At 45.7% G+C, this 19612-nt stretch overlaps 58 pseudogenes; all 58 read left to right on the top strand.

The window, feature by feature from the left end:
* The first annotated feature begins 2663 nt into the window (after positions 1–2663).
* On the top strand, positions 2664–2782 carry LOC140080658 (5S ribosomal RNA; annotated as a pseudogene).
* A 251-nt stretch (positions 2783–3033) lies between these two features.
* Positions 3034–3152, top strand: LOC140100287 (5S ribosomal RNA; annotated as a pseudogene).
* A 251-nt stretch (positions 3153–3403) lies between these two features.
* Positions 3404–3522, top strand: LOC140100285 (5S ribosomal RNA; annotated as a pseudogene).
* Positions 3523–3773: 251 nt separating this feature from the next.
* LOC140080657 (5S ribosomal RNA) lies at positions 3774–3892 on the top strand (annotated as a pseudogene).
* A 251-nt stretch (positions 3893–4143) lies between these two features.
* LOC140100284 (5S ribosomal RNA) lies at positions 4144–4262 on the top strand (annotated as a pseudogene).
* Positions 4263–4513: 251 nt separating this feature from the next.
* Positions 4514–4632, top strand: LOC140100283 (5S ribosomal RNA; annotated as a pseudogene).
* Positions 4633–4883: 251 nt separating this feature from the next.
* On the top strand, positions 4884–5002 carry LOC140080656 (5S ribosomal RNA; annotated as a pseudogene).
* A 251-nt stretch (positions 5003–5253) lies between these two features.
* On the top strand, positions 5254–5372 carry LOC140100282 (5S ribosomal RNA; annotated as a pseudogene).
* Positions 5373–5804: 432 nt separating this feature from the next.
* Positions 5805–5923, top strand: LOC140100281 (5S ribosomal RNA; annotated as a pseudogene).
* Positions 5924–5993: 70 nt separating this feature from the next.
* Positions 5994–6112, top strand: LOC140100280 (5S ribosomal RNA; annotated as a pseudogene).
* A 70-nt stretch (positions 6113–6182) lies between these two features.
* LOC140082364 (5S ribosomal RNA) lies at positions 6183–6301 on the top strand (annotated as a pseudogene).
* A 70-nt stretch (positions 6302–6371) lies between these two features.
* On the top strand, positions 6372–6490 carry LOC140100278 (5S ribosomal RNA; annotated as a pseudogene).
* A 70-nt stretch (positions 6491–6560) lies between these two features.
* LOC140093338 (5S ribosomal RNA) lies at positions 6561–6679 on the top strand (annotated as a pseudogene).
* Positions 6680–6749: 70 nt separating this feature from the next.
* On the top strand, positions 6750–6868 carry LOC140100277 (5S ribosomal RNA; annotated as a pseudogene).
* Positions 6869–7316: 448 nt separating this feature from the next.
* Positions 7317–7435, top strand: LOC140084316 (5S ribosomal RNA; annotated as a pseudogene).
* Positions 7436–7505: 70 nt separating this feature from the next.
* LOC140080655 (5S ribosomal RNA) lies at positions 7506–7624 on the top strand (annotated as a pseudogene).
* A 251-nt stretch (positions 7625–7875) lies between these two features.
* Positions 7876–7994, top strand: LOC140085394 (5S ribosomal RNA; annotated as a pseudogene).
* A 432-nt stretch (positions 7995–8426) lies between these two features.
* LOC140078430 (5S ribosomal RNA) lies at positions 8427–8545 on the top strand (annotated as a pseudogene).
* A 258-nt stretch (positions 8546–8803) lies between these two features.
* Positions 8804–8922, top strand: LOC140080653 (5S ribosomal RNA; annotated as a pseudogene).
* Positions 8923–8992: 70 nt separating this feature from the next.
* Positions 8993–9111, top strand: LOC140085268 (5S ribosomal RNA; annotated as a pseudogene).
* Positions 9112–9181: 70 nt separating this feature from the next.
* Positions 9182–9300, top strand: LOC140100276 (5S ribosomal RNA; annotated as a pseudogene).
* A 70-nt stretch (positions 9301–9370) lies between these two features.
* On the top strand, positions 9371–9489 carry LOC140082363 (5S ribosomal RNA; annotated as a pseudogene).
* Positions 9490–9559: 70 nt separating this feature from the next.
* On the top strand, positions 9560–9678 carry LOC140100274 (5S ribosomal RNA; annotated as a pseudogene).
* Positions 9679–9748: 70 nt separating this feature from the next.
* Positions 9749–9867, top strand: LOC140093335 (5S ribosomal RNA; annotated as a pseudogene).
* A 70-nt stretch (positions 9868–9937) lies between these two features.
* LOC140100273 (5S ribosomal RNA) lies at positions 9938–10056 on the top strand (annotated as a pseudogene).
* Positions 10057–10126: 70 nt separating this feature from the next.
* Positions 10127–10245, top strand: LOC140100272 (5S ribosomal RNA; annotated as a pseudogene).
* A 70-nt stretch (positions 10246–10315) lies between these two features.
* LOC140082362 (5S ribosomal RNA) lies at positions 10316–10434 on the top strand (annotated as a pseudogene).
* Positions 10435–10504: 70 nt separating this feature from the next.
* On the top strand, positions 10505–10623 carry LOC140100271 (5S ribosomal RNA; annotated as a pseudogene).
* Positions 10624–10693: 70 nt separating this feature from the next.
* LOC140082361 (5S ribosomal RNA) lies at positions 10694–10812 on the top strand (annotated as a pseudogene).
* Positions 10813–10882: 70 nt separating this feature from the next.
* Positions 10883–11001, top strand: LOC140100270 (5S ribosomal RNA; annotated as a pseudogene).
* Positions 11002–11071: 70 nt separating this feature from the next.
* On the top strand, positions 11072–11190 carry LOC140093334 (5S ribosomal RNA; annotated as a pseudogene).
* Positions 11191–11449: 259 nt separating this feature from the next.
* LOC140092950 (5S ribosomal RNA) lies at positions 11450–11568 on the top strand (annotated as a pseudogene).
* Positions 11569–12016: 448 nt separating this feature from the next.
* Positions 12017–12135, top strand: LOC140094522 (5S ribosomal RNA; annotated as a pseudogene).
* Positions 12136–12205: 70 nt separating this feature from the next.
* LOC140100269 (5S ribosomal RNA) lies at positions 12206–12324 on the top strand (annotated as a pseudogene).
* Positions 12325–12394: 70 nt separating this feature from the next.
* On the top strand, positions 12395–12513 carry LOC140080652 (5S ribosomal RNA; annotated as a pseudogene).
* Positions 12514–12764: 251 nt separating this feature from the next.
* On the top strand, positions 12765–12883 carry LOC140100268 (5S ribosomal RNA; annotated as a pseudogene).
* Positions 12884–13134: 251 nt separating this feature from the next.
* LOC140100266 (5S ribosomal RNA) lies at positions 13135–13253 on the top strand (annotated as a pseudogene).
* A 251-nt stretch (positions 13254–13504) lies between these two features.
* LOC140080651 (5S ribosomal RNA) lies at positions 13505–13623 on the top strand (annotated as a pseudogene).
* A 251-nt stretch (positions 13624–13874) lies between these two features.
* LOC140100265 (5S ribosomal RNA) lies at positions 13875–13993 on the top strand (annotated as a pseudogene).
* A 432-nt stretch (positions 13994–14425) lies between these two features.
* On the top strand, positions 14426–14544 carry LOC140078429 (5S ribosomal RNA; annotated as a pseudogene).
* A 70-nt stretch (positions 14545–14614) lies between these two features.
* LOC140100263 (5S ribosomal RNA) lies at positions 14615–14733 on the top strand (annotated as a pseudogene).
* Positions 14734–14803: 70 nt separating this feature from the next.
* LOC140082360 (5S ribosomal RNA) lies at positions 14804–14922 on the top strand (annotated as a pseudogene).
* A 70-nt stretch (positions 14923–14992) lies between these two features.
* On the top strand, positions 14993–15111 carry LOC140100262 (5S ribosomal RNA; annotated as a pseudogene).
* A 70-nt stretch (positions 15112–15181) lies between these two features.
* LOC140093333 (5S ribosomal RNA) lies at positions 15182–15300 on the top strand (annotated as a pseudogene).
* Positions 15301–15370: 70 nt separating this feature from the next.
* LOC140100261 (5S ribosomal RNA) lies at positions 15371–15489 on the top strand (annotated as a pseudogene).
* A 448-nt stretch (positions 15490–15937) lies between these two features.
* Positions 15938–16056, top strand: LOC140084315 (5S ribosomal RNA; annotated as a pseudogene).
* A 70-nt stretch (positions 16057–16126) lies between these two features.
* LOC140086659 (5S ribosomal RNA) lies at positions 16127–16245 on the top strand (annotated as a pseudogene).
* A 70-nt stretch (positions 16246–16315) lies between these two features.
* On the top strand, positions 16316–16434 carry LOC140100260 (5S ribosomal RNA; annotated as a pseudogene).
* A 70-nt stretch (positions 16435–16504) lies between these two features.
* LOC140094625 (5S ribosomal RNA) lies at positions 16505–16623 on the top strand (annotated as a pseudogene).
* Positions 16624–16693: 70 nt separating this feature from the next.
* On the top strand, positions 16694–16812 carry LOC140080650 (5S ribosomal RNA; annotated as a pseudogene).
* An 818-nt stretch (positions 16813–17630) lies between these two features.
* Positions 17631–17749, top strand: LOC140080649 (5S ribosomal RNA; annotated as a pseudogene).
* A 251-nt stretch (positions 17750–18000) lies between these two features.
* LOC140085219 (5S ribosomal RNA) lies at positions 18001–18119 on the top strand (annotated as a pseudogene).
* Positions 18120–18370: 251 nt separating this feature from the next.
* Positions 18371–18489, top strand: LOC140087487 (5S ribosomal RNA; annotated as a pseudogene).
* Positions 18490–18559: 70 nt separating this feature from the next.
* LOC140100259 (5S ribosomal RNA) lies at positions 18560–18678 on the top strand (annotated as a pseudogene).
* Positions 18679–18899: 221 nt separating this feature from the next.
* On the top strand, positions 18900–19018 carry LOC140082359 (5S ribosomal RNA; annotated as a pseudogene).
* A 70-nt stretch (positions 19019–19088) lies between these two features.
* On the top strand, positions 19089–19207 carry LOC140084314 (5S ribosomal RNA; annotated as a pseudogene).
* A 70-nt stretch (positions 19208–19277) lies between these two features.
* LOC140100258 (5S ribosomal RNA) lies at positions 19278–19396 on the top strand (annotated as a pseudogene).
* A 70-nt stretch (positions 19397–19466) lies between these two features.
* LOC140100257 (5S ribosomal RNA) lies at positions 19467–19585 on the top strand (annotated as a pseudogene).
* Positions 19586–19612: the final 27 nt, after the last annotated feature.

Raw genomic sequence — 19612 nt, 5'->3', positions numbered from 1 at the left:
TCTATGAGATAGTAAAAGAAGGTTCAAATTGAACAGCTGCTGTCAACGGCCATTCTAAGCTGAATGTGCCTGCTCTCATCAGATCGCAGCAGCTTAAGGCTTGGCAAGTACCAGCATGGGAGACTGGCTGGGAATCCCAAGTTCCGTTGACCTTTTTGAACCTGAAAATTGTGTTAGTTTCTCTATGAGATAGTAAAAGAAGGTTCAAACTGAACAGCTGCTGTCAACGGCCATTCTAAGCTGAATGTGCCTGCTCTCGTCAGATCGCAGCAGCAATGCAGCTTAAGGCTTGGCAAGTACCAGCATGGGAGACTGGCTGGGAATCCCAAGTTCCGTTGACCTTTTTGAACCTGAAAATTGTGTTAGTTTCTCTATGAGATAGTAAAAGAAGGTTCAAATTGAACAGCTGCTGTCAACGGCCATTCTAAGCTGAATGTGCCTGCTCTCGTCAGATCGCAGCAGCTTAAGGCTTGGCAAGTACCAGCATGGGAGACTGGCTGGGAATCCCAAGTTCCGTTGACCTTTTTGAACCTGAAAATTGTGTTAGTTTCTCTATGAGATAGTAAAAGAAGGTTCAAATTGAACAGCTGCTGTCAACAGCCATTCTAAGCTGAATGTGCCTGCTCTCGTCAGATCGCAGCAGCTTAAGGCTTGGCAAGTACCAGCATGGGAGACTGGCTGGGAATCCCAAGTTCCGTTGACCTTTTTGAACCTGAAAATTGTGTTAGTTTCTCTATGAGATAGTAAAAGAAGGTTCAAATTGAACAGCTGCTGTCAACGGCCATTCTAAGCTGAATGTGCCTGCTCTCGTCAGATCGCAGCAGCAATGCAGCTTAAGGCTTGGCAAGTACCAGCATGGGAGACTGGCTGGGAATCCCAAGTTCCGTTGACCTTTTTGAACCTGAAAATTGTTAGTTTCTCTGTCAAAGATGGTAAAAGAAGGTTCAAATTGAACAGCTGCTGTCAACGGCCATTCTAAGCTGAATGTGCCTGCTCTCGTCAGATCGCAGCAGCAATGCAGCTTAAGGCTTGGCAAGTACCAGCATGGGAGACTGGCTGGGAATCCCAAGTTCCGTTGACCTTTTTGAACCTGAAAATTGTGTTAGTTTCTCTATGAGATAGTAAAAGAAGGTTCAAATTGAACAGCTGCTGTCAACGGCCATTCTAAGCTGAATGTGCCTGCTCTCATCAGATCGCAGCAGCAATGTAGCTTAAGGCTTGGCAAGTACCAGCATGGGAGACTGGCTGGGAATCCCAAGTTCCGTTGACCTTTTTGAACCTGAAAATTGTGTTAGTTTCTCTATGAGATAGTAAAAGAAGGTTCAAATTGAACAGCTGCTGTCAACGGCCATTCTAAGCTGAATGTGCCTGCTCTCGTCAGATCGCAGCAGCAATGCAGCTTAAGGCTTGGCAAGTACCAGCATGGGAGACTGGCTGGGAATCCCAAGTTCCGTTGACCTTTTTGAACCTGAAAATTGTTAGTTTCTCTGTCAAAGATGGTAAAAGAAGGTTCAAATTGAACAGCTGCTGTCAACGGCCATTCTAAGCTGAATGTGCCTGCTCTCGTCAGATCGCAACAGCAATGTAGCTTAAGGCTTGGCAAGTACCAGCATGGGAGACTGGCTGGGAATCCCAAGTTCCGTTGACCTTTTTGAACCTGAAAATTGTGTTAGTTTCTCTATGAGATAGTAAAAGAAGGTTCAAACTGAACAGCTGCTGTCAACGGCCATTCTAAGCTGAATGTGCCTGCTCTCGTCAGATCGCAGCAGCAATGCAGCTTAAGGCTTGGCAAGTACCAGCATGGGAGACTGGCTGGGAATCCCAAGTTCCGTTGACCTTTTTGAACCTGAAAATTGTGTTAGTTTCTCTATGAGATAGTAAAAGAAGGTTCAAATTGAACAGCTGCTGTCAACGGCCATTCTAAGCTGAATGTGCCTGCTCTCGTCAGATCGCAGCAGCATTGCAGCTTAAGGCTTGGCAAGTACCAGCATGGGAGACTGGCTGGGAATCCCAAGTTCTATTGACCTTTTTGAACCTGAAAATTTTGTTAGTTTCTCTATGAGATAGTAAAAGAAGGTTCAAATTGAACAGCTGCTGTCAACGGCCATTCTAAGCTGAATGCGCGTGCTCTTGTCGGATCACAGCAGCGATGCAGCTTAAGGCTTGGCAAGTACCAGCATGGGAGACTGGCTTCGAATCCCAAGTTCCGTTGACCTTTTTGAACCTGAAAATTGTGTTAGTTTCTCTATGAGATAGTAAAAGAAGGTTCAAACTGAACAGCTGCTGTCAACGGCCATTCTAAGCTGAATGTGCCTGCTCTCGTCAGATCGCAGCATCAATGCAGCTTAAGGCTTGGCAAGTACCAGCATGGGAGACTGGCTGGGAATCCCAAGTTCCGTTGACCTTTTTGAACCTGAAAATTGTGTTAGTTTCTCTATGAGATAGTAAAAGAAGGTTCAAATTGAACAGCTGCTGTCAACGGCCATTCTAAGCTGAATGTGCCTGCTCTCGTCAGATCGCAGCAGCAATGCAGCTTAAGGCTTGGCAAGTACCAGCATGGGAGACTGGCTGGGAATCCCAAGTTCCGTTGACCTTTTTGAACCTGAAAATTGTGTTAGTTTCTCTATGAGATAGTAAAAGAAAGTAGAAATTAGGCAGCTGCTGTCAACGGCCATTCTAAGCTGAATGTGCCTGCTCTCGTCAGATCGCAGCAGCAATGCAGCTTAAGGCTTGGCAAGTACCAGCATGGGAGACTGGCTGGGAATCCCAAGTTCTGTTGACCTTTTTGAACCTGAAAATTGTGTTAGTTTCTCTATGAGATAGTAAAAGAAGGTTCAAATTGAACAGCTGCTGTCAACGGCCATTCTAAGCTGAATGTGCCTGCTCTCATCAGATCGCAGCAGCTTAAGGCTTGGCAAGTACCAGCATGGGAGACTGGCTGGGAATCCCAAGTTCCGTTGACCTTTTTGAACCTGAAAATTGTGTTAGTTTCTCTATGAGATAGTAAAAGAAGGTTCAAACTGAACAGCTGCTGTCAACGGCCATTCTAAGCTGAATGTGCCTGCTCTCGTCAGATCGCAGCAGCAATGCAGCTTAAGGCTTGGCAAGTACCAGCATGGGAGACTGGCTGGGAATCCCAAGTTCCGTTGACCTTTTTGAACCTGAAAATTGTGTTAGTTTCTCTATGAGATAGTAAAAGAAGGTTCAAATTGAACAGCTGCTGTCAACAGCCATTCTAAGCTGAATGTGCCTGCTCTCGTCAGATCGCAGCAGCTTAAGGCTTGGCAAGTACCAGCATGGGAGACTGGCTGGGAATCCCAAGTTCCGTTGACCTTTTTGAACCTGAAAATTGTGTTAGTTTCTCTATGAGATAGTAAAAGAAGGTTCAAATTGAACAGCTGCTGTCAACGGCCATTCTAAGCTGAATGTGCCTGCTCTCGTCAGATCGCAGCAGCAATGCAGCTTAAGGCTTGGCAAGTACCAGCATGGGAGACTGGCTGGGAATCCCAAGTTCCGTTGACCTTTTTGAACCTGAAAATTGTGTTAGTTTCTCTATGAGATAGTAAAAGAAGGTTCAAATTGAACAGCTGCTGTCAACGGCCATTCTAAGCTGAATGTGCCTGCTCTCATCAGATCGCAGCAGCTTAAGGCTTGGCAAGTACCAGCATGGGAGACTGGCTGGGAATCCCAAGTTCCGTTGACCTTTTTGAACCTGAAAATTGTGTTAGTTTCTCTATGAGATAGTAAAAGAAAGTAGAAATTAGGCAGCTGCTGTCAACGGCCATTCTAAGCTGAATGTGCCTGCTCTCGTCAGATCGCAGCAGCAATGCAGCTTAAGGCTTGGCAAGTACCAGCATGGGAGACTGGCTGGGAATCCCAAGTTCTGTTGACCTTTTTGAACCTGAAAATTGTGTTAGTTTCTCTATGAGATAGTAAAAGAAGGTTCAAATTGAACAGCTGCTGTCAACGGCCATTCTAAGCTGAATGTGCCTGCTCTCATCAGATCGCAGCAGCTTAAGGCTTGGCAAGTACCAGCATGGGAGACTGGCTGGGAATCCCAAGTTCCGTTGACCTTTTTGAACCTGAAAATTGTGTTAGTTTCTCTATGAGATAGTAAAAGAAGGTTCAAACTGAACAGCTGCTGTCAACGGCCATTCTAAGCTGAATGTGCCTGCTCTCGTCAGATCGCAGCAGCAATGCAGCTTAAGGCTTGGCAAGTACCAGCATGGGAGACTGGCTGGGAATCCCAAGTTCCGTTGACCTTTTTGAACCTGAAAATTGTGTTAGTTTCTCTATGAGATAGTAAAAGAAGGTTCAAATTGAACAGCTGCTGTCAACAGCCATTCTAAGCTGAATGTGCCTGCTCTCGTCAGATCGCAGCAGCTTAAGGCTTGGCAAGTACCAGCATGGGAGACTGGCTGGGAATCCCAAGTTCCGTTGACCTTTTTGAACCTGAAAATTGTGTTAGTTTCTCTATGAGATAGTAAAAGAAGGTTCAAATTGAACAGCTGCTGTCAACGGCCATTCTAAGCTGAATGTGCCTGCTCTCGTCAGATCGCAGCAGCAATGCAGCTTAAGGCTTGGCAAGTACCAGCATGGGAGACTGGCTGGGAATCCCAAGTTCCGTTGACCTTTTTGAACCTGAAAATTGTGTTAGTTTCTCTATGAGATAGTAAAAGAAGGTTCAAATTGAACAGCTGCTGTCAACGGCCATTCTAAGCTGAATGTGCCTGCTCTCATCAGATCGCAGCAGCTTAAGGCTTGGCAAGTACCAGCATGGGAGACTGGCTGGGAATCCCAAGTTCCGTTGACCTTTTTGAACCTGAAAATTGTGTTAGTTTCTCTATGAGATAGTAAAAGAAAGTAGAAATTAGGCAGCTGCTGTCAACGGCCATTCTAAGCTGAATGTGCCTGCTCTCGTCAGATCGCAGCAGCAATGCAGCTTAAGGCTTGGCAAGTACCAGCATGGGAGACTGGCTGGGAATCCCAAGTTCTGTTGACCTTTTTGAACCTGAAAATTGTGTTAGTTTCTCTATGAGATAGTAAAAGAAGGTTCAAATTGAACAGCTGCTGTCAACGGCCATTCTAAGCTGAATGTGCCTGCTCTCATCAGATCGCAGCAGCTTAAGGCTTGGCAAGTACCAGCATGGGAGACTGGCTGGGAATCCCAAGTTCCGTTGACCTTTTTGAACCTGAAAATTGTGTTAGTTTCTCTATGAGATAGTAAAAGAAGGTTCAAACTGAACAGCTGCTGTCAACGGCCATTCTAAGCTGAATGTGCCTGCTCTCGTCAGATCGCAGCAGCAATGCAGCTTAAGGCTTGGCAAGTACCAGCATGGGAGACTGGCTGGGAATCCCAAGTTCCGTTGACCTTTTTGAACCTGAAAATTGTGTTAGTTTCTCTATGAGATAGTAAAAGAAGGTTCAAATTGAACAGCTGCTGTCAACGGCCATTCTAAGCTGAATGTGCCTGCTCTCGTCAGATCGCAGCAGCTTAAGGCTTGGCAAGTACCAGCATGGGAGACTGGCTGGGAATCCCAAGTTCCGTTGACCTTTTTGAACCTGAAAATTGTGTTAGTTTCTCTATGAGATAGTAAAAGAAGGTTCAAATTGAACAGCTGCTGTCAACAGCCATTCTAAGCTGAATGTGCCTGCTCTCGTCAGATCGCAGCAGCTTAAGGCTTGGCAAGTACCAGCATGGGAGACTGGCTGGGAATCCCAAGTTCCGTTGACCTTTTTGAACCTGAAAATTGTGTTAGTTTCTCTATGAGATAGTAAAAGAAGGTTCAAATTGAACAGCTGCTGTCAACGGCCATTCTAAGCTGAATGTGCCTGCTCTCGTCAGATCGCAGCAGCAATGCAGCTTAAGGCTTGGCAAGTACCAGCATGGGAGACTGGCTGGGAATCCCAAGTTCCGTTGACCTTTTTGAACCTGAAAATTGTTAGTTTCTCTGTCAAAGATGGTAAAAGAAGGTTCAAATTGAACAGCTGCTGTCAACGGCCATTCTAAGCTGAATGTGCCTGCTCTCGTCAGATCGCAGCAGCAATGCAGCTTAAGGCTTGGCAAGTACCAGCATGGGAGACTGGCTGGGAATCCCAAGTTCCGTTGACCTTTTTGAACCTGAAAATTGTGTTAGTTTCTCTATGAGATAGTAAAAGAAGGTTCAAATTGAACAGCTGCTGTCAACGGCCATTCTAAGCTGAATGTGCCTGCTCTCATCAGATCGCAGCAGCAATGTAGCTTAAGGCTTGGCAAGTACCAGCATGGGAGACTGGCTGGGAATCCCAAGTTCCGTTGACCTTTTTGAACCTGAAAATTGTGTTAGTTTCTCTATGAGATAGTAAAAGAAGGTTCAAATTGAACAGCTGCTGTCAACGGCCATTCTAAGCTGAATGTGCCTGCTCTCGTCAGATCGCAGCAGCAATGCAGCTTAAGGCTTGGCAAGTACCAGCATGGGAGACTGGCTGGGAATCCCAAGTTCCGTTGACCTTTTTGAACCTGAAAATTGTTAGTTTCTCTGTCAAAGATGGTAAAAGAAGGTTCAAATTGAACAGCTGCTGTCAACGGCCATTCTAAGCTGAATGTGCCTGCTCTCGTCAGATCGCAACAGCAATGTAGCTTAAGGCTTGGCAAGTACCAGCATGGGAGACTGGCTGGGAATCCCAAGTTCCGTTGACCTTTTTGAACCTGAAAATTGTGTTAGTTTCTCTATGAGATAGTAAAAGAAGGTTCAAACTGAACAGCTGCTGTCAACGGCCATTCTAAGCTGAATGTGCCTGCTCTCGTCAGATCGCAGCAGCAATGCAGCTTAAGGCTTGGCAAGTACCAGCATGGGAGACTGGCTGGGAATCCCAAGTTCCGTTGACCTTTTTGAACCTGAAAATTGTGTTAGTTTCTCTATGAGATAGTAAAAGAAGGTTCAAATTGAACAGCTGCTGTCAACGGCCATTCTAAGCTGAATGTGCCTGCTCTCGTCAGATCGCAGCAGCATTGCAGCTTAAGGCTTGGCAAGTACCAGCATGGGAGACTGGCTGGGAATCCCAAGTTCTATTGACCTTTTTGAACCTGAAAATTTTGTTAGTTTCTCTATGAGATAGTAAAAGAAGGTTCAAATTGAACAGCTGCTGTCAACGGCCATTCTAAGCTGAATGCGCGTGCTCTTGTCGGATCACAGCAGCGATGCAGCTTAAGGCTTGGCAAGTACCAGCATGGGAGACTGGCTTCGAATCCCAAGTTCCGTTGACCTTTTTGAACCTGAAAATTGTGTTAGTTTCTCTATGAGATAGTAAAAGAAGGTTCAAACTGAACAGCTGCTGTCAACGGCCATTCTAAGCTGAATGTGCCTGCTCTCGTCAGATCGCAGCATCAATGCAGCTTAAGGCTTGGCAAGTACCAGCATGGGAGACTGGCTGGGAATCCCAAGTTCCGTTGACCTTTTTGAACCTGAAAATTGTGTTAGTTTCTCTATGAGATAGTAAAAGAAAGTAGAAATTAGGCAGCTGCTGTCAACGGCCATTCTAAGCTGAATGTGCCTGCTCTCGTCAGATCGCAGCAGCAATGCAGCTTAAGGCTTGGCAAGTACCAGCATGGGAGACTGGCTGGGAATCCCAAGTTCTGTTGACCTTTTTGAACCTGAAAATTGTGTTAGTTTCTCTATGAGATAGTAAAAGAAGGTTCAAATTGAACAGCTGCTGTCAACGGCCATTCTAAGCTGAATGTGCCTGCTCTCATCAGATCGCAGCAGCTTAAGGCTTGGCAAGTACCAGCATGGGAGACTGGCTGGGAATCCCAAGTTCCGTTGACCTTTTTGAACCTGAAAATTGTGTTAGTTTCTCTATGAGATAGTAAAAGAAGGTTCAAACTGAACAGCTGCTGTCAACGGCCATTCTAAGCTGAATGTGCCTGCTCTCGTCAGATCGCAGCAGCAATGCAGCTTAAGGCTTGGCAAGTACCAGCATGGGAGACTGGCTTGGAATCCCAAGTTCCGTTGACCTTTTTGAACCTGAAAATTGTGTTAGTTTCTCTATGAGATAGTAAAAGAAGGTTCAAATTGAACAGCTGCTGTCAACAGCCATTCTAAGCTGAATGTGCCTGCTCTCGTCAGATCGCAGCAGCTTAAGGCTTGGCAAGTACCAGCATGGGAGACTGGCTGGGAATCCCAAGTTCCGTTGACCTTTTTGAACCTGAAAATTGTGTTAGTTTCTCTATGAGATAGTAAAAGAAGGTTCAAATTGAACAGCTGCTGTCAACAGCCATTCTAAGCTGAATGTGCCTGCTCTCGTCAGATCGCAGCAGCTTAAGGCTTGGCAAGTACCAGCATGGGAGACTGGCTGGGAATCCCAAGTTCCGTTGACCTTTTTGAACCTGAAAATTGTGTTAGTTTCTCTATGAGATAGTAAAAGAAGGTTCAAATTGAACAGCTGCTGTCAACGGCCATTCTAAGCTGAATGTGCCTGCTCTCGTCAGATCGCAGTAGCAATGCAGCTTAAGGCTTGGCAAGTACCAGCATGGGAGACTGGCTGGGAATCCCAAGTTCCGTTGACCTTTTTGTACCTGAAAATTGTGTTAGTTTCTCTATGGGATAGTAAAAGAAGGTTCAAATTGAACAGCTGCTGTCAACGGCCATTCTAAGCTGAATGTGCCTGCTCTCGTCAGATCGCAGCAGCAATGCAGCTTAAGGCTTGGCAAGTACCAGCATGGGAGACTGGCTGTAAATCCCAAGTTCTGTTGACTTTTTGGATTTGAAAATTGTGTTAGTTTTTCTATGAGATAGTAAAAGAAAGTTCAAATTGAACAGCTGCTGTCAACGGCCATTCTAAGCTGAATGTGCCTGCTCTCGTCAGATCGCAGCAGCAATGCAGCTTAAGGCTTGGCAAGTACCAGCATGGGAGACTGGCTGGGAATCCCAAGTTCTGTTGACCTTTTTGAACCTGAAAATTGTGTTAGTTTCTCTATGAGATAGTAAAAGAAGGTTCAAATTGAACAGCTGCTGTCAACGGCCATTCTAAGCTGAATGTGCCTGCTCTCGTCAGATCGCAGCAACAATGCAGCTTAAGGCTTGGCAAGTACAAGCATGGGAGACTGGCTGGGAATCCCAAGTTCCGTTGACCTTTTTGAACCTGAAAATTGTTAGTTTCTCTGTCAAAGATGGTAAAAGAAGGTTCAAATTGAACAGCTGCTGTCAACGGCCATTCTAAGCTGAATGTGCCTGCTCTCGTCAGATCGCAGCAGCAATGCAGCTTAAGGCTTGGCAAGTACCAGCATGGGAGACTGGCTGGGAATCCCAAGTTCCGTTGACCTTTTTGAACCTGAAAATTGTGTTAGTTTCTCTATGAGATAGTAAAAGAAGGTTCAAATTGAACAGCTGCTGTCAACGGCCATTCTAAGCTGAATGTGCCTGCTCTCATCAGATCGCAGCAGCAATGTAGCTTAAGGCTTGGCAAGTACCAGCATGGGAGACTGGCTGGGAATCCCAAGTTCCGTTGACCTTTTTGAACCTGAAAATTGTGTTAGTTTCTCTATGAGATAGTAAAAGAAGGTTCAAATTGAACAGCTGCTGTCAACGGCCATTCTAAGCTGAATGTGCCTGCTCTCGTCAGATCGCAGCAGCAATGCAGCTTAAGGCTTGGCAAGTACCAGCATGGGAGACTGGCTGGGAATCCCAAGTTCCGTTGACCTTTTTGAACCTGAAAATTGTTAGTTTCTCTGTCAAAGATGGTAAAAGAAGGTTCAAATTGAACAGCTGCTGTCAACGGCCATTCTAAGCTGAATGTGCCTGCTCTCGTCAGATCGCAACAGCAATGTAGCTTAAGGCTTGGCAAGTACCAGCATGGGAGACTGGCTGGGAATCCCAAGTTCCGTTGACCTTTTTGAACCTGAAAATTGTGTTAGTTTCTCTATGAGATAGTAAAAGAAGGTTCAAACTGAACAGCTGCTGTCAACGGCCATTCTAAGCTGAATGTGCCTGCTCTCGTCAGATCGCAGCAGCAATGCAGCTTAAGGCTTGGCAAGTACCAGCATGGGAGACTGGCTGGGAATCCCAAGTTCCGTTGACCTTTTTGAACCTGAAAATTGTTAGTTTCTCTGTCAAAGATGGTAAAAGAAGGTTCAAATTGAACAGCTGCTGTCAACGGCCATTCTAAGCTGAATGTGCCTGCTCTCGTCAGATCGCAGCAGCAATGCAGCTTAAGGCTTGGCAAGTACCAGCATGGGAGACTGGCTGGGAATCCCAAGTTCCGTTGACCTTTTTGAACCTGAAAATTGTGTTAGTTTCTCTATGAGATAGTAAAAGAAGGTTCAAATTGAACAGCTGCTGTCAACGGCCATTCTAAGCTGAATGTGCCTGCTCTCATCAGATCGCAGCAGCAATGTAGCTTAAGGCTTGGCAAGTACCAGCATGGGAGACTGGCTGGGAATCCCAAGTTCCGTTGACCTTTTTGAACCTGAAAATTGTGTTAGTTTCTCTATGAGATAGTAAAAGAAGGTTCAAATTGAACAGCTGCTGTCAACGGCCATTCTAAGCTGAATGTGCCTGCTCTCGTCAGATCGCAGCAGCAATGCAGCTTAAGGCTTGGCAAGTACCAGCATGGGAGACTGGCTGGGAATCCCAAGTTCCGTTGACCTTTTTGAACCTGAAAATTGTGTTAGTTTCTCTATGAGATAGTAAAAGAAGGTTCAAATTGAACAGCTGCTGTCAACGGCCATTCTAAGCTGAATGTGCCTGCTCTCATCAGATCGCAGCAGCAATGTAGCTTAAGGCTTGGCAAGTACCAGCATGGGAGACTGGCTGGGAATCCCAAGTTCCGTTGACCTTTTTGAACCTGAAAATTGTGTTAGTTTCTCTATGAGATAGTAAAAGAAGGTTCAAATTGAACAGCTGCTGTCAACGGCCATTCTAAGCTGAATGTGCCTGCTCTCGTCAGATCGCAGCAGCAATGCAGCTTAAGGCTTGGCAAGTACCAGCATGGGAGACTGGCTGGGAATCCCAAGTTCCGTTGACCTTTTTGAACCTGAAAATTGTTAGTTTCTCTGTCAAAGATGGTAAAAGAAGGTTCAAATTGAACAGCTGCTGTCAACGGCCATTCTAAGCTGAATGTGCCTGCTCTCGTCAGATCGCAACAGCAATGTAGCTTAAGGCTTGGCAAGTACCAGCATGGGAGACTGGCTGGGAATCCCAAGTTCCGTTGACCTTTTTGAACCTGAAAATTGTGTTAGTTTCTCTATGAGATAGTAAAAGAAGGTTCAAACTGAACAGCTGCTGTCAACGGCCATTCTAAGCTGAATGTGCCTGCTCTCGTCAGATCATTGCAGCAATGCAGCTTAAGGCTTGGCAAGTACCAGCATGGGAGACTGGCTGGGAATCCCAAGTTCCGTTGACCTTTTTGAACCTGAAAATTGTGTTAGTTTCTCTATGAGATAGTAAAAGAAGGTTCAAATTGAACAGCTGCTGTCAACGGCCATTCTAAGCTGAATGTGCCTGCTCTCGTCAGATCGCAGCAGCAATGCAGCTTAAGGCTTGGCAAGTAACAGCATGGGAGACTGGCTGGGAATCCCAAGTTCTGTTGACCTTTTTGAACCTGAAAATTGTGTTAGTTTCTCTATGAGATAGTAAAAGAAGGTTCAAATTGAACAGCTACTGTCAACGGCCATTCTAAGCTGAATGTGCCTGCTCTCGTCAGATCGCAGCAGCATTGCAGCTTAAGGCTTGGCAAGTACCAGCATGGGAGACTGGCTGGGAATCCCAAGTTCTATTGACCTTTTTGAACCTGAAAATTGTGTTAGTTTCTCTATGAGATAGTAAAAGAAGGTTCAAATTGAACAGCTGCTGTCAACGGCCATTCTAAGCTGAATGCGCGTGCTCTTGTCGGATCACAGCAGCGATGCAGCTTAAGGCTTGGCAAGTACCAGCATGGGAGACTGGCTGCGAATCCCAAGTTCCGTTGACCTTTTTGAACCTGAAAATTGTGTTAGTTTCTCTATGAGATAGTAAAAGAAGGTTCAAACTGAACAGCTGCTGTCAACGGCCATTCTAAGCTGAATGTGCCTGCTCTCGTCAGATCGCCGCATCAATGCAGCTTAAGGCTTGGCAAGTACCAGCATGGGAGACTGGCTGGGAATCCCAAGTTCCGTTGACCTTTTTGAACCTGAAAATTGTGTTAGTTTCTCTATGAGATAGTAAAAGAAGGTTCAAATTGAACAGCTGCTGTCAACGGCCATTCTAAGCTGAATGTGCCTGCTCTCGTCAGATCGCAGCAGCAATGCAGCTTAAGGCTTGGCAAGTACCAGCATGGGAGACTGGCTGGGAATCCCAAGTTCCGTTGACCTTTTTGAACCTGAAAATTGTGTTAGTTTCTCTATGAGATAGTAAAAGAAAGTAGAAATTAGGCAGCTGCTGTCAACGGCCATTCTAAGCTGAATGTGCCTGCTCTCGTCAGATCGCAGCAGCAATGCAGCTTAAGGCTTGGCAAGTACCAGCATGGGAGACTGGCTGGGAATCCCAAGTTCTGTTGACCTTTTTGAACCTGAAAATTGTGTTAGTTTCTCTATGAGATAGTAAAAGAAGGTTCAAATTGAACAGCTGCTGTCAACGGCCATTCTAAGCTGAATGTGCCTGCTCTCATCAGATCGCAGCAGCTTAAGGCTTGGCAAGTACCAGCATGGGAGACTGGCTGGGAATCCCAAGTTCCGTTGACCTTTTTGAACCTGAAAATTGTGTTAGTTTCTCTATGAGATAGTAAAAGAAGGTTCAAACTGAACAGCTGCTGTCAACGGCCATTCTAAGCTGAATGTGCCTGCTCTCGTCAGATCGCAGCAGCAATGCAGCTTAAGGCTTGGCAAGTACCAGCATGGGAGACTGGCTGGGAATCCCAAGTTCCGTTGACCTTTTTGAACCTGAAAATTGTGTTAGTTTCTCTATGAGATAGTAAAAGAAGGTTCAAATTGAACAGCTGCTGTCAACAGCCATTCTAAGCTGAATGTGCCTGCTCTCGTCAGATCGCAGCAGCTTAAGGCTTGGCAAGTACCAGCATGGGAGACTGGCTGGGAATCCCAAGTTCCGTTGACCTTTTTGAACCTGAAAATTGTGTTAGTTTCTCTATGAGATAGTAAAAGAAGGTTCAAATTGAACAGCTGCTGTCAACGGCCATTCTAAGCTGAATGTGCCTGCTCTCGTCAGATCGCAGCAGCAATGCAGCTTAAGGCTTGGCAAGTACCAGCATGGGAGACTGGCTGGGAATCCCAAGTTCCGTTGACCTTTTTGAACCTGAAAATTGTGTTAGTTTCTCTATGAGATAGTAAAAGAAGGTTCAAATTGAACAGCTGCTGTCAACGGCCATTCTAAGCTGAATGTGCCTGCTCTCATCAGATCGCAGCAGCTTAAGGCTTGGCAAGTACCAGCATGGGAGACTGGCTGGGAATCCCAAGTTCCGTTGACCTTTTTGAACCTGAAAATTGTGTTAGTTTCTCTATGAGATAGTAAAAGAAAGTAGAAATTAGGCAGCTGCTGTCAACGGCCATTCTAAGCTGAATGTGCCTGCTCTCGTCAGATCGCAGCAGCAATGCAGCTTAAGGCTTGGCAAGTACCAGCATGGGAGACTGGCTGGGAATCCCAAGTTCTGTTGACCTTTTTGAACCTGAAAATTGTGTTAGTTTCTCTATGAGATAGTAAAAGAAGGTTCAAATTGAACAGCTGCTGTCAACGGCCATTCTAAGCTGAATGTGCCTGCTCTCATCAGATCGCAGCAGCTTAAGGCTTGGCAAGTACCAGCATGGGAGACTGGCTGGGAATCCCAAGTTCCGTTGACCTTTTTGAACCTGAAAATTGTGTTAGTTTCTCTATGAGATAGTAAAAGAAGGTTCAAACTGAACAGCTGCTGTCAACGGCCATTCTAAGCTGAATGTGCCTGCTCTCGTCAGATCGCAGCAGCAATGCAGCTTAAGGCTTGGCAAGTACCAGCATGGGAGACTGGCTGGGAATCCCAAGTTCCGTTGACCTTTTTGAACCTGAAAATTGTGTTAGTTTCTCTATGAGATAGTAAAAGAAGGTTCAAATTGAACAGCTGCTGTCAACAGCCATTCTAAGCTGAATGTGCCTGCTCTCGTCAGATCGCAGCAGCTTAAGGCTTGGCAAGTACCAGCATGGGAGACTGGCTGGGAATCCCAAGTTCCGTTGACCTTTCTGAACCTGAAAATTGTGTTAGTTTCTCTATGAGATAGTAAAAGAAGGTTCAAATTGAACAGCTGCTGTCAACAGCCATTCTAAGCTGAATGTGCCTGCTCTCGTCACATCGCAGCAGCTTAAGGCTTGGCAAGTACCAGCATGGGAGACTGGCTGGGAATCCCAAGTTCCGTTGACCTTTTTGAACCTGAAAATTGTGTTAGTTTCTCTATGAGATAGTAAAAGAAGGTTCAAATTGAACAGCTGCTGTCAACGGCCATTCTAAGCTGAATGTGCCTGCTCTCGTCAGATCGCAGTAGCAATGCAGCTTAAGGCTTGGCAAGTACCAGCATGGGAGACTGGCTGGGAATCCCAAGTTCCGTTGACCTTTTTGAACCTGAAAATTGTGTTAGTTTCTCTATGGGATAGTAAAAGAAGGTTCAAATTGAACAGCTGCTGTCAACGGCCATTCTAAGCTGAATGTGCCTGCTCTCGTCAGATCGCAGCAGCAATGCAGCTTAAGGCTTGGCAAGTACCAGCATGGGAGACTGGCTGGGAATCCCAAGTTCCGTTGACCTTTTTGAACCTGAAAATTGTTAGTTTCTCTGTCAAAGATGGTAAAAGAAGGTTCAAATTGAACAGCTGCTGTCAACGGCCATTCTAAGCTGAATGTGCCTGCTCTCATCAGATCGCAGCAGCAATGTAGCTTAAGGCTTGGCAAGTACCAGCATGGGAGACTGGCTGGGAATCCCAAGTTCCGTTGACCTTTTTGAACCTGAAAATTGTGTTAGTTTCTCTATGAGATAGTAAAAGAAGGTTCAAATTGAACAGCTGCTGTCAACGGCCATTCTAAGCTGAATGTGCCTGCTCTCGTCAGATCGCAGCAGCAATGCAGCTTAAGGCTTGGCAAGTACCAGCATGGGAGACTGGCTGGGAATCCCAAGTTCCGTTGACCTTTTTGAACCTGAAAATTGTTAGTTTCTCTGTCAAAGATGGTAAAAGAAGGTTCAAATTGAACAGCTGCTGTCAACGGCCATTCTAAGCTGAATGTGCCTGCTCTCGTCAGATCGCAACAGCAATGTAGCTTAAGGCTTGGCAAGTACCAGCATGGGAGACTGGCTGGGAATCCCAAGTTCCGTTGACCTTTTTGAACCTGAAAATTGTGTTAGTTTCTCTATGAGATAGTAAAAGAAGGTTCAAACTGAACAGCTGCTGTCAACGGCCATTCTAAGCTGAATGTGCCTGCTCTCGTCAGATCGCAGCAGCAATGCAGCTTAAGGCTTGGCAAGTACCAGCATGGGAGACTGGCTGGGAATCCCAAGTTCCGTTGACCTTTTTGAACCTGAAAATTGTGTTAGTTTCTCTATGAGATAGTAAAAGAAGGTTCAAATTGAACAGCTGCTGTCAACGGCCATTCTAAGCTGAATGTGCCTGCTCTCGTCAGATCGCAACAGCATTGCAGCTTAAGGCTTGGCAAGTACCAGCATGGGAGACTGGCTGGGAATCCCAAGTTCTATTGACCTTTTTGAACCTGAAAATTGTGTTAGTTTCTCTATGAGATAGTAAAAGAAGGTTCAAATTGAACAGCTGCTGTCAACGGCCATTCTAAGCTGAATGCGCGTGCTCTTGTCGGATCACAGCAGCGATGCAGCTTAAGGCTTGGCAAGTACCAGCATGGGAGACTGGCTGTGAATCCCAAGTTCCGTTGACCTTTTTGAACCTGAAAATTGTGTTAGTTTCTCTATGAGATAGTAAAAGAAGGTTCAAACTGAACAGCTGCTGTCAACGGCCATTCTAAGCTGAATGTGCCTGCTCTCGTCAGATCGCAGCATCAATGCAGCTTAAGGCTTGGCAAGTACCAGCATGGGAGACTGGCTGGGAATCCCAAGTTCCGTTGACCTTTTTGAACCTGAAAATTGTGTTAGTTTCTCTATGAGATAGTAAAAGAAGGTTCAAATTGAACAGCTGCTGTCAACGGCCATTCTAAGCTGAATGTGCCTGCTCTCGTCAGATCGCAGCAGCAATGCAGCTTAAGGCTTGGCAAGTACCAGCATGGGAGACTGGCTGGGAATCCCAAGTTCCGTTAACCTTTTTGAACCTGAAAATTGTTAGTTTCTCTGTCAAAGATGGTAAAAGAAGGTTCAAATTGAACAGCTGCTGTCAACGGCCATTCTAAGCTGAATGTGCCTGCTCTCGTCAGATCGCAGCAGCAATGCAGCTTAAGGCTTGGCAAGTACCAGCATGGGAGACTGGCTGGGAATCCCAAGTTCCGTTGACCTTTTTGAACCTGAAAATTGTGTTAGTTTCTCTATGAGATAGTAAAAGAAGGTTCAAATTGAACAGCTGCTGTCAACGGCCATTCTAAGCTGAATGTGCCTGCTCTCATCAGATCGCAGCAGCAGTGTAGCTTAAGGCTTGGCAAGTACCAGCATGGGAGACTGGCTGGGAATCCCAAGTTCCGTTGACCTTTTTGAACCTGAAAATTGTGTTAGTTTCTCTATGAGATAGTAAAAGAAGGTTCAAATTGAACAGATGCTGTCAACGGCCATTCTAAGCTGAATGTGCCTGCTCTCGTCAGATCGCAGCAGCAATGCAGCTTAAGGCTTGGCAAGTACCAGCATGGGAGACTGGCTGGGAATCCCAAGTTCTGTTGACCTTTTTGAACCTGAAAATTGTGTTAGTTTCTCTATGAGATAGTAAAAGAAGGTTCAAATTGAACAGCTGCTGTCAACGGCCATTCTAAGCTGAATGTGCCTGCTCTCATCAGATCGCAGCAGCTTAAGGCTTGGCAAGTACCAGCATGGGAGACTGGCTGGGAATCCCAAGTTCCGTTGACCTTTTTGAACCTGAAAATTGTGTTAGTTTCTCTATGAGATAGTAAAAGAAGGTTCAAATTGAGCAGCTGCTTTCAACGGCCATTCTAATCTGAATGTGCCTGCTCTCGTCAGATCGCAGCAGCAATGCAGCTTAAGGCTTGGCAAGTAACAGCATGGGAGACTGGCTGGGAATCCCAAGTTCTGTTGACCTTTTTGAACCTGAAAATTGTGTTAGTTTCTCTATGAGATAGTAAAAGAAGGTTCAAATTGAACAGCTGCTGTCAACGGCCATTCTAAGCTGAATGTGCCTGCTCTCGTCAGATCGCAGCAGCATTGCAGCTTAAGGCTTGGCAAGTACCAGCATGGGAGACTGGCTGGGAATCCCAAGTTCTATTGACCTTTTTGAACCTGAAAATTGTGTTAGTTTCTCTATGAGATAGTAAAAGAAGGTTCAAATTGAACAGCTGCTGTCAACGGCCATTCTAAGCTGAATGCGCGTGCTCTTGTCGGATCACAGCAGCGATGCAGCTTAAGGCTTGGCAAGTACCAGCATGGGAGACTGGCTGCGAATCCCAAGTTCCGTTGACCTTTTTGAACCTGAAAATTGTGTTAGTTTCTCTATGAGATAGTAAAAGAAGGTCCAAACTGAACAGCTGCTGTCAACGGCCATTCTAAGCTGAATGTGCCTGCTCTCGTCAGATCGCAGCAGCAATGCAGCTTAAGGCTTGGCAAGTACCAGCATGGGAGACTGGCTGGGAATCCCAAGTTCTGTTGACCTTTTTGAACCTGAAAATTGTGTTAGTTTCTCTATGAGATAGTAAAAGAAGGTTCAAATTGAACAGCTGCTGTCAACGGCCATTCTAAGCTGAATGTGCCTGCTCTCATCAGATCGCAGCAGCTTAAGGCTTGGCAAGTACCAGCATGGGAGACTGGCTGGGAATCCCAAGTTCCGTTGACCTTTTTGAACCTGAAAATTGTGTTAGTTTCTCTATGAGATAGTAAAAGAAGGTTCAAACTGAACAGCTGCTGTCAACGGCCATTCTAAGCTGAATGTGCCTGCTCTCGTCAGATCGCAGCAGCAATGCAGCTTAAGGCTTGGCAAGTACCAGCATGGGAGACTGGCTGGGAATCCCAAGTTCCGTCGACCTTTTTGAACCTGAAAATTGTGTTAGTTTCTCTATGAGATAGTAAAAGAAGGTTCAAATTGAACAGCTGCTGTCAACAGCCATTCTAAGCTGAATGTGCCTGCTCTCGTCAGATCGCAGCAGCTTAAGGCTTGGCAAGTACCAGCATGGGAGACTGGCTGGGAATCCCAAGTTCCGTTGACCTTTTTGAACCTGAAAATTGTGTTAGTTTCTCTATGAGATAGTAAAAGAAGGTTCAAATTGAACAGCTGCTGTCAACGGCCATTCTAAGCTGAATGTGCCTGCTCTCGTCAGATCGCAGTAGCAATGCAGCTTAAGGCTTGGCAAGTACCAGCATGGGAGACTGGCTGGGAATCCCAAGTTCCGTTAACCTTTTTGAACCTGAAAATTGTGTTAGTTTCTCTATGGGATAGTAAAAGAAGGTTCAAATTGAACAGCTGCTGTCAACGGCCATTCTAAGCTGAATGTGCCTGCTCTCGTCAGATCGCAGCAGCAATGCAGCTTAAGGCTTGGCAAGTACCAGCATGGGAGACTGGCTGGGAATCCCAAGTTCCGTTGACCTTTTTGAACCTGAAAATTGTTAGTTTCTCTGTCAAAGATGGTAAAAGAAGCTGAATGTGCCTGCTCTCGTCAGATCGCAGCAGCAATGCAGCTTAAGGCTTGGCAAGTACCAGCATGGGAGACTGGCTGGGAATCCCAAGTTCCGTTGACCTTTTTGAACCTGAAAATTGTGTTAGTTTCTCTATGAGATAGTAAAAGAAGGTTCAAATTGAACAGCTGCTGTCAACGGCCATTCTAAGCTGAATGTGCCTGCTCTCATCAGATCGCAGCAGCAATGTAGCTTAAGGCTTGGCAAGTACCAGCATGGGAGACTGGCTGGGAATCCCAAGTTCCGTTGACCTTTTTGAACCTGAAAATTGTGTTAGTTTCTCTATGAGATAGTAAAAGAAGGTTCAAACTGAACAGCTGCTGTCAACGGCCATTCTAAGCTGAATGTGCCTGCTCTCGTCAGATCGCAGCATCAATGCAGCTTAAGGCTTGGCAAGTACCAGCATGGGAGACTGGCTGGGAATCCCAAGTTCCGTTGACCTTTTTGAACCTGAAAATTGTGTTAGTTTCTCTATGAGATAGTAAAAGAAGGTTCAAATTGAACAGCTGCTGTCAACGGCCATTCTAAGCTGAATGTGCCTGCTCTCGTCAGATCGCAGCAGCAATGCAGCTTAAGGCTTGGCAAGTACCAGCATGGGAGACTGGCTGGGAATCCCAAGTTCCGTTGACCTTTTTGAACCTGAAAATTGTTAGTTTCTCTGTCAAAGATGGTAAAAGAAGGTTCAAATTGAACAGCTGCTGTCAACGGCCATTCTAAGCTGAATGTGCCTGCTCTCGTCAGATCGCAGCAGCAATGCAGCTTAAGGCTTGGCAAGTACCAGCATGGGAGACTGGCTGGGAATCCCAAGTTCCGTTGACCTTTTTGAACCTGAAAATTGTGTTAGTT

The sequence above is a fragment of the Engystomops pustulosus genome, chromosome 9, assembly GCF_040894005.1.
Source record: "Engystomops pustulosus chromosome 9, aEngPut4.maternal, whole genome shotgun sequence".
Lineage (NCBI taxonomy): Eukaryota > Metazoa > Chordata > Amphibia > Anura > Leptodactylidae > Engystomops > Engystomops pustulosus.
Note: the sequence above shows the minus strand (reverse complement) of the source record. Positions and strands in the feature narration are given on the sequence as shown.